This window comes from Physeter macrocephalus, chromosome 2 (assembly GCF_002837175.3).
Source record: "Physeter macrocephalus isolate SW-GA chromosome 2, ASM283717v5, whole genome shotgun sequence".
Taxonomy (NCBI): Eukaryota; Metazoa; Chordata; class Mammalia; order Artiodactyla; family Physeteridae; genus Physeter; species Physeter macrocephalus.
The window spans coordinates 109,241,406-109,251,434 of record NC_041215.1 but is presented as its reverse complement, the minus strand read 5'-3'; the positions used below and the strand labels follow the sequence as shown (position 1 = coordinate 109,251,434).

At 47.8% G+C, this 10,029-nt stretch overlaps 1 protein-coding gene across 4 annotated transcripts in view; it reads right to left on the bottom strand.

The window, feature by feature from the left end:
• Positions 1 to 10,029, bottom strand: part of NRP2 (neuropilin 2) — a 118,571-nt gene that overhangs the window by 93,699 nt on the left and 14,843 nt on the right. The gene's annotated exons all lie outside the window — the stretch shown is intronic.

Genomic DNA, 10,029 nt, shown 5'->3' with positions numbered 1-10,029 from the left:
ACCCCCGTCCAGAAGAGGAGTCAGTACCCCGACATTTAACCCAGCAGCCTGCCCAGAGGCTGGGACTAAATCCTGCATCTGCTTGGACCGCAGTTTCCCAGCAGATGAGACCAAAAAAATAATGATACTTTCTTACCCTCGTACTGCTCTCAAAGGGATGACACAGGGCTAAATCACTTTGAACATTTAGATGAAAGGTGCTCTATAAACCCGAGATCTCATCAACTGTAACTGTTCCGGTAATTATTTTAATGATAATAATGATGATAATGGGCGGAGGGGGTATGGGGCCGGGATGAAACCTCCTACCTTGAGGCCAAGAAAAACCCTCCCATTAAAACCCGAGGCACGGCTTCCGTCTGCTCCTAGGTCTCAACCATCTCTTTCAAACTGCCAGTTCCTGGGCGGAAATATTATTTACTCCTTTCCAACAAAACAATGATTTGTTCCACCGTTTTCCCTCTTGCTCACTCCCCGGTGTGTCTGGCTTCACCCTGACAGCTCAGCCATGGGCTGTTTACAGGCCTCGCTCACCCTCCACGACTCCGGTGCAGCTCCACTGACACTAAAGGCAGGAGAATTCTCTCTGTGTGAGGAATCAATTACTTCCGCTGACACTCTATTACTAGCCCTCACATCTTCGGATTCCAGACGGAGAGTGAGGTGGTGGGGGAATGGCAGGGAATTTGAAGAGGATGGCGAGGGGGGCTGTGCGGGACAGGGGCGGAGGTGGATGACAGGGAGGCAGAAAGAGACAACTGACTGAGAGGCAGGCCTCCAGCTGGCATTTAAAGACACAGAAAGCTCTCTCTCCCTCCTTGACTGCCCTGTCAGTATCCAGAGGTGACCACGTGGCAGGAAGAGGTAAAGAAAAGGAAGAAAGAGAAAAGGAAAAGAAAAGACTTGTCAAGTATATCTAAGGAAATCAGAGAGGCCCCAAATACCTAAGCCTTGGGACAGCAGATGACAGCTCTAGGCACAAGGACACAGGTATACGAAGGCAGCTTTGGGCAGCAGTCTTCAAATCCCAGCCCTACCATTACTATCTGTGTGATTTCTCTGGGCCTCAGTGTCCCCATCTGTTAAATGGGAATAACAGCAGTACCAGCCCCAAAACATTGTTATGAGAGTAACACATGGAAAGTTCTTGGTGTAGTAGCATCTGACACCTGTCAGTAGCTTAATAAATATTTGCTATTATTGTCTAACTGACAATCCCTCCATACTACCTACAAACACACCATGGAGCCCCTAATGGGGCAGAGCAGAAAAATTTATAGAGACTGCCAAGATGCTTGGCTACAAAGCCAGGGAAAAAGCATAAAAAATCATGTGAATTTTCCTTTATCATGTGGAGTTTTTTGCTGCCCTCCTAAACCTAAGCCCAACTCACACTTCTTCCTTCTTCTTCTTTTTCAAGTTTTATTTTGAACCAGCTAACATTTTTCAGGGATTTTCCTTCTAGGAAAAAAAATTTTGATTATGTAAATTAAATACAACCATCTACTCTGCAATCAACTGAGATGAGTTGTGAGGCGTAGGTCATAATGAAGGACGATTATGGAAGCTCTTTTCTAGAAGGAAAGACAAGGGCAGCTAATTTTTTTTTTTTCTGGGATGATTTATCCAGGCAAAAGTAGAATGGAATTAAATATTCTGTTGAGTTTCTCTTGATCCAAAGGTTTCAACTGCCCTGCCACTAAAAAGGACAAAACAAAGAGAATACATTTTTTTTCTAAAGGACTCATGACTACCGGAAAACACACAAATCCCTTTTTAGAAAAATCTGATTTCTCTACTTCATCTATTTCCTTCTCCTGTTTATCCCCTCCACACCCAGAGCTCCCACTGAGTTTCTTAAGACAGACTCTCACCCGGTGGAATTAGATGGGAGAATTACATGGAGCTACACGGGGTGTAGCTGGGCCCCTGGGACCTCTGGGTTCAGAGAAGGTGCCAGGCTTGAGAGCCAGAACAAGTGGAACTGTGTACTAGAAAATCTCAAGTCATTTTCTCAATGAGAAGATAAAAATGCATTGTTAGGAAGGACACCCACAGTGAAGCTCGCATTTGGAGAGTTGGGATTACAACATCACATATTTAAAAACAAACTGCCAAAAATAACCGTTGTCCCAACTGCTCTTTAACCTTGGTAGGCGGAGAAGAACAATCTGCGGTGTTTTCCCCCACTTCTCCAGCGAGCTAAGCTGCTGGGTGGAGTCCTTGGTCAAGGCTGGTGAGTGTGGGGTTGGCTGCCAGCTGAGCTCGAGGCAGCAGGACTGTTCCCGTTTATTGCACCGTATACCTGGAGGGGATCTGTTTCTGTCATTAGCAGGGTTGCTGTGATACAGAAAAGTATTGCTGCCCATTGGTTCCTTGGGGGAATCAGAATATTTCTGTGGCTGAGCAGGCAGTAAATCTGTAACAATGTCATGAGTAATCAACCTGAGGATCTCTCCTGAGTGCAAGACACCCCTTGAACCACAGACAACTCTCACTCTGCTCTGAGGTCCAGAGAAGAGCTGAAGCCACACGTCTAATTGGGCACTGTGCCCTCCTGCCCTCTATTTGTAGGAGAGAGATGTGTGTTCACAGGGAGTCTTGTGTAGGAGTAAACTGACGAGCGGAGCTTAATGCAGAGTGTTACCCGGGCTTTCCCAGGCCATACCCCACTTTCAGGCATTAAATTGGGGGGGGGGTGTCCCTGGATACAGGATATGAAACTGTAGAAACTCTCTGACCAGGGAGAGTGGGACAGCAGTGAGTCCCCATCATCTCACTCTTTCCTGCTTCCTGACCACAGCCCCTCTCTGAGATGCTGGAGATTGTCTGGCCAGGAAATAAAATTAAATAGCATTGCCCAGTCATCTCTTCACCGAGAAGGGGGTTTGTATCAACAAGCCACCAGGATGGCCCTACATTACTGTGGTTCCTGAAGACATCAAATTCTCTCCCCTTCTTGCCTTTGACATGATGCTCTCTGCCTGGGCCACCAGCCCTACTCCCATCCCCTTTGCCTGGCTAACTTCTTCAGGATCAGTGCAGGTATCGCCTCCTCCAGGGAGCCTTCCCTGATCTCCTCAGCCAAGGGTAGATCCCAGGGTTCATATCACGTCCCTGGTCAGAATGTATGGTGTTGGCGGAGGCAATAGAGCATGAGAGTAAAGAGCTCAGGTTGCAAAGTAGTGTGTTCTGGTTTCAAATCCCTTCTCTGCACTTTTTTTTTTTTTTAACATCTTTATTGGAGTATAATTGCTTTACAATGGTGTGTTAGTTTCTGCTTTATAACAAAGTGAATCAGTTATACATATACATATGTCCCCATATCTCTTCCCTCTTGCGTCTCCCTCCCACCCTCCCTATCCCACCCCTCTAGGTGGTCACAAAGCACTGAGCTGATCTCCCTGTGCTATGTAGCTGCTTCCCACTAGCTATCTATTTTACATATGGTAGTGTGTATACGTCCATGCCACTCTCTCACTTCGTCCCATTCTCTGCCACTTTCAAGAGTGCAAACTTGGGCCAGTTGCTTACCTTCTTTGAGCCCAAGATTCTTCATTTGTAAAACGGGAGGAGTAACAACGACTTCCCATTTCACGGTTTGTTGCAAGGATCAAATGAGATGATGGATGTAAAGCACTTGGCAGTGTCAGGTTCATAGGTGATGCTCCCTATGTGGCAACGTTATCATCAGTAACCACGTATTTTTTTACTTGCTTCCTCCTTCCAAACTCTCAATTTCATAGGGTCAAAGAATACACTTTACTTACTCATCACTGAATTCCCGAGGCTATCATCATGCTTGGCACATAGTAGATGTTTAATAACTAGGAACGAATGAAAGGTCTATTGCCACTTTGCTGATGAAAGAACAAGTCACAGAGAGCTTAGTAACTTCTGTGATCCCGTGTCTCATCTTCCTGCTGTCATTATGTCACATCACAAGATGGACGACTGGGGAAGACACCTCTGTTGACCTTCCAATGTGGGTTCATGCCATGCTGACTTACATCCTGGCAACTCAGATGTAAAAATCTCACTGACACAATCATCTGCATGGCCCTGCTCAGCCCCCTCTAGGACTAGGCACCTTAGAGGGTAGAGATGAGACACATGTGGTCCGTGCCCTTAGAGAACTTACGTGCTCAGAACACAGGATGACCACGCACGAACAAACAGCAAGCAAATCAAGGCAATATGCAACGCTTGGAGAGTTCGGAGTAGGGGGCCCTGAAAGACAGCTGGAGGAATCAAGGACTCAAAGGGGGAGTGGAGGGGATCGTGCCGTGGGGCACTGGAGGGGAGAGGGGGGAGAGTGTGACCCCCGGCCCTCACAGGGTCTCCTGCAGATGTAAGGCTGTATGTGGTTGTACGTGGAGGGTGTTTACTGAGCGCAGGGAATCTTCGCAGGCTGGCTGGGGAAGGGCCAGATTACTGGGGTCTGGTATGTTTCCTCTGTTTCCTGTAGTCAACTTATCAACCTGGGAAAGTGCCCCCTTCCTAAGATAGCATCCCCTACTTTGGGAGAAGCACACATACCTTCTAAGATTTAGAGAGCTCCTCTGGCCGTAAATAAACACAAGGGCACTTTATTCACCCGGCACACTTAGCTAGAGGCCAAATATCCCCCCACACCTCAAATATCCAGAATGTGGGTGGGGCGGGGTGGGGGGATAGTTTCAGAAGAAAAGATGGTGAGCAGCTCAACTAATGCCGAGGACGCCAGGCACTGATGCTCTTACACTCTGTCCCCGGGAGAGCCGCCTAGTATGCACCCTGCTATGAGCGTGGCTGACGAAAGCAAACCAGACATGCTGGCCCTGGGACTGCACTGGCCTGGGACAATAGCTTAGACGCCAGGACTAAACACTTCCCCAAAGACACCAAAACCTCCTGAAGAAAAAGCCATACCCACAATAAAAGGGTAAAAAGAGGCCAGAGGGGTATACTCATAACAGAAGATGACAGCAAGAGTATTGATAGAAAAAAGTCACACATTCCCCCAAAGTACAAAGATGCTAACCCAGTTGCGAATTTATTGTGTATCTACACAAACAAGAGACTGAAATCTCGCAGAGTAGTTACCAATGTCAAAGTTTTGCAGATGAGGACACTGAGGCCTGGGAAGTTTAAAAGGTCAACAAAAACTCGTATCTAAATCTATCTGGCCCAAACATGACATTACCCAGCCTCTGTCACAAAAAGTCAAGTTTAGAATTAGAAGCCTGAGTCATTGAGAAAAAGTTGACTCACCTTAGCATTAATTTTGTTTAAGAAGACAAGGAAGCGTGGCACATGACTTAGAATGTTCTTAATCAGAAATCTTTCTAAAGAGGAACTTTTGGAACTTTAGAGGAGTATGTTTTAGAATCTGGACATTTCAATGAGGCATGGTAAATGAGATTTGTTGTGCTGAACATACACATAAAATTATCAGTATAGGTTTCTGTGTGGGTTTTTCAGCCTAAGAAATGTTCTCTCAAGTCTTTCTAGTGGTTTTCACACTTTCTGAAGCATGTTTTTCAAGATATCCATCTGGAAATAACCAGTTCTTAAAAGGACCTAGACTCTCTTCTTTTTTTTTTTTTTTTTTTTTTTTTTTTGTGGTACGCGGGCCTCCCTCTGCCGTGGCCTCTCCCGTTGCGGAGCACAGGCTCCGGACGCGCAGGCTCAGCGGCCATGGCTCACGGGCCCCGCGCAGGCTCCGCGGCCATGGCTCACGGGCCCAGCCGCTCCGCGGCATGTGGGATCCTCCCAGACCGGGGCGCGAACCCGGTTCCCCTGCATCGGCAGGCGGACGCGCAACCACTGCGCCACCAGGGAAGCCCAGGACCTAGACTCTTGATTCTGGTTTTATTTGGGCCTCCGGGATGGGGTGGGATGCTAGGCTTGTGCGAGGGCTCGTGAGTAAGCTGTGTATCATACGCAGGTGGCTGTTTTCAGGAATACATACATTTTAGATCTCAGAAAGGGAAAAAAGAATATTCAAGTTTGCATGCGTATGCTTCTAAGGCCCTAAGGTTCGGCCACTTGGCTGATGACTCAAGTGAAAGGCAGTAGCACACTCCTCTTCCCCACCGCGGGGAATGAAGTGGCTTCTCCCTGTTTGCTCAGATGGCCCTGAGTCCTGCCCTTTTGTCCACAGGGGTTTCTGGTTTCTGCCTGCAGTCGGTGACTAGGCCTCAGAGCAGCCTCTGGGTGCTGGGGCTTGGATTCCTGCAGACGGCCAGAGGGAGGAGTTGGGGGCTCCCTGCAGATGGTGGCCTCGGACTGTACTGACTCAGGCAAAACTGGGGCTGGTGAGTGAAAGTTTCCAAGCAGACGGCAGACTTAAATGGAACAAAATTAGCAAGCAACGGTTAGGGGAAAAGGTCTGTCTGTCTGGGGTTCAGTCACCAACGGGCTCTACCTTTAGGATGTGGATTTCAAGGGACAGGGCCCTCCGTTTGAGACAGGTGATTAGTCAAAGTTCTCTGAGCTCAGACCCAAAGTTCTCTGAGCTCAGGCTTAGGGGCCACCGGCCAGGCTAATCCTCTCATAGCAGGGCCCATTCCCAGGTCATGGGGCCATCTTTGCAGTTAATCCTGCACAAAGGAAGAAGCGAGGAAAACAGAAAAGGGCAGGCATGCCGACCACTGCCCTTTTTGCACAGCGGGGCTGGTTTTGTTTTTTTCCCTGACGTTCTTACTCATGTTTCTTTTTGCAGGGGTGTTGCTACTGCATGCTCTCCTCAGAAGGACCTTTGGGCCGTTTTCTCTTGGTAGGTGTCTACCCTATGGGCCTTGAGAGCCAAATCCAATTGGAAACATGCACCGAAATGAAAAGAGAAAGACTGCTAATTTCCTTTGATAGTAAGTGCTTTCCAACCCGGGAGCTCCCTTGGAAGGAAAATGAGAGCGGGAGAGAGGAGGAACAGAACAGAACCTTCAGGACTTCAATTAGATGAACTGCCCCCTTCACAAGAAAGTGAAACAAGGCAGTGGGGGAGGAGGAACCCATTTACCCTGAATGCAGATAGCAGTGAAAGACTGTTAAAAATACCTTGCAGGGTGAGAGATGGAGAGAACCGGATGTGTCTTTCTAAGTAGAAAAATTAATGAGAATGAGAGAGAAATGGGGAGTGGAGGAGAAATGGGGGAGGGTAAGAGAAAGATGAGGTTAAGGAGCAGAGGCGTGACCCCAACAGCGTCTTGCTGACACTTTGGCACTGGGGCAAAGAGACTCCAGAAAGATCTTTTTCTGACCTCCCTGAACTTTTCGGTTCAAGCTGGAATTGGGGAAGTGGGGAGAAAAACAGGAAGCTACTTGGTATGGACGGTAAGCACCAGAAGCTTCAGAATAACCTTGTAACTTACCTGCTTCCCCTACTCCAACTCCAGCCAGAGGCAACGTCTTGGTTCCTCTGTTCCCAGTGGCTTCAGAGACCCTGTGCTCGCTCCATCCATGGGGCTGGGTCCTGAGGGCAAGGGGTACGCCACAGCCCCAAACTGGGCAGGAACATGTTTCCCTGGCCTTTTGTGCTTCCAACACGTTTTAAGTCCTGATCACCAGCTCCTGAGTTTTCCCTTCCCAAAGCCATGCCTTCTCTCTCTGCCACTATGAATATACATGAGATGACCTCTCAGCAATTTTCCTGGGAGATTTGCTGGCATAAGCATAACAGATTTTGGCCCTCCGTTGAGATAGGTGATTAGTCAGAGTTCTCTGAGCTCAGACCCAAGCTCTCAGTACATCACGCTTCAGTCTGTGCCAACCTTCTGTAACCCAGCCAGAGGCACCAGAAGCCTTATACCTTATAAAGAAGCTCTTCTAACAGAAATTTTGGGTAAAGTTCACTGGCAGGGAATTGGCAGCCTTGAGGTGCTGTGCAAATATACACAGGCTGTGCATTTAACTTAGACAAAGAGGAACTGATTCGTTACCCTATGTCATCCATGGAGTCAAGAGTGGATCTGGGATTATAACTCCATCTTATGACTCTTTGTCACATGAGGCGTCCACCCGGGAAACCCTTCGGTTTTCAACAAAGACTACCTCTTGTTAGGAAAAAACCATTATGAAGGTGCAAAGGAGTCCTAGAAGGATAACAGTGACATTGATTTACTGTGCCTCCCGATCGAACTCTGGTTAAAGAGGAGCCTTGTTCTCCTCCACAAGGTAGCACGGGCCCAGACCTAGGCCTGCTCCCTTGTACTTCTCCTGCTAGCTGATCCCTTTATTAATTTTTCAGTCCTCACAATGCTTTGGTCACAAGGAATGCTCAGACTACTTATTAATCATAAGGGGCCACTGAACACCCATCAGAGCAGTGGCACATTCTAGGCACTCGTTTGGAGCAGGACATGATCGTTGGCACATTCTATCCTGCATAGAAAACTCTCACTTTGGTTTCAGCAAGGAAAGACTTTAAGATGGAACCCACTAGACAGTACAAAGGGCATTCACACTCTTGACATTGCAATGCTGCTTCCTCCCTCACCTTAACTTATAGGGGCCTTGGTGTTAACATGGTGTTTCTTTTTTCTTCCTTTTAAAAAAAAAAATATTTATTTATTTATTTGGCTGGGCTGGGTCTTCATTGCGGCATGTGAACTCTTAGTTGTGGCACGTGGGATCTAGTTCCCTGATCAGGGATGGAACACGGGTTCCCTGCATTGGGAGTGCAGAGTCTTAGCCACTGGACTACCAGGGAAGTCCCAACATGGCATTTCTAAAGCACTCACAGATGTCTAAATGTCTGCTTGGTCTCTCTAAGCCACACATTTCCAAGATGGCAGGACCAATGTTGTGAGTCCAGCTGAGTCACCTCGGGTGACTTAACTTCTCTGGGCTTTTTGGTTTTCTCATCTGCAAAATGGAGGTCATGATGGCACCAACTTCCCAGGGCCATTGTGAGAACTGAATGGATTGATATTTACAAAGCAATTAGAAGAGTGTTTGTTAAATAAATCCATAGCACCTGCTTTGAGACTCTAACCTGTAGAGCACAGATACCAAGAATCAATGCGAATCTCAGACCTACCAGTTTAGACTCAGCTCTCTTTCTATAAGGAAACCTGCTGCTGCTTCATAAAATAACAGCCTGATCCTCCACGGCTGGATACACAGAAAGTCTCCACTTGGGGATCTGGCTACTGTTTTATTTAAGGAAGCTGCTGGGGTTCCTACATGTGGGAGAGGCAGTGGAAATGGGGAGATCTCCAAGGGGAAAGTCAATCTTAAAGTCAAGAGCTGGCGTTGTGTACTCCCCCCGCCCCTACGTGGAATTCTCCTCCACTGCCAGCCTTTGAATTTAGGGTGTATTCTTTACACTCTTCACTCAGGAAGACGCTTTCCTCCATACAATGGGATCAACTAGGCTTTTATTTCCACTGAAAGAAATAAATCTCTTGAGGTTTCCCTCTGGGGCCAGGATCCACCACTGTTCAGCAGGTCCTAGGGCCAGGGGAGCTGCCACGAGGCGGCAGGTATGGCAGAAGTCTGGGCAGTGGGTGGGGGTGTCTCGTGGATGTACACGGCACAGGCGGGTGGGGGTGTGTCTCGTGGATGTACACGGCACAGGCGGGTGCTTACTTGCAGTCGTGCTTCTCGATTTCGAAGTGAGGGTTGAAGTTGAGGACAATCTTCTGGTTGGGTTCGGGGGCATAAACAATCCACTCACAGTTCTGGTGGGATGGATAATCCTGGGGGTACCCCGGGGAGGTGATATAGCCAGCATCTTTGGAATTCAAACGACCTCCACAGGGTTGGTCTGGAAGAGAAGGCACAGGAAGCAAAGAACTTCAAATATGTTACAGTCTGTTTTTTTTTTTTTCCTTTCCTTGTTTCTCCTCTCTACGAGTGGCTGATTAAAACAGTTTTACAGACCTTTTATGGCAGTCCAGAAGACTAACCTACTTACTCATTCAGTGGAAGAGATTATTTCAGCTCATCCTCCCCCCTACTCACCCAACCACACACACACACACACACACACACACACACACACACACACACACACACACACACACTCTCTCTCTCTCTCTCTCC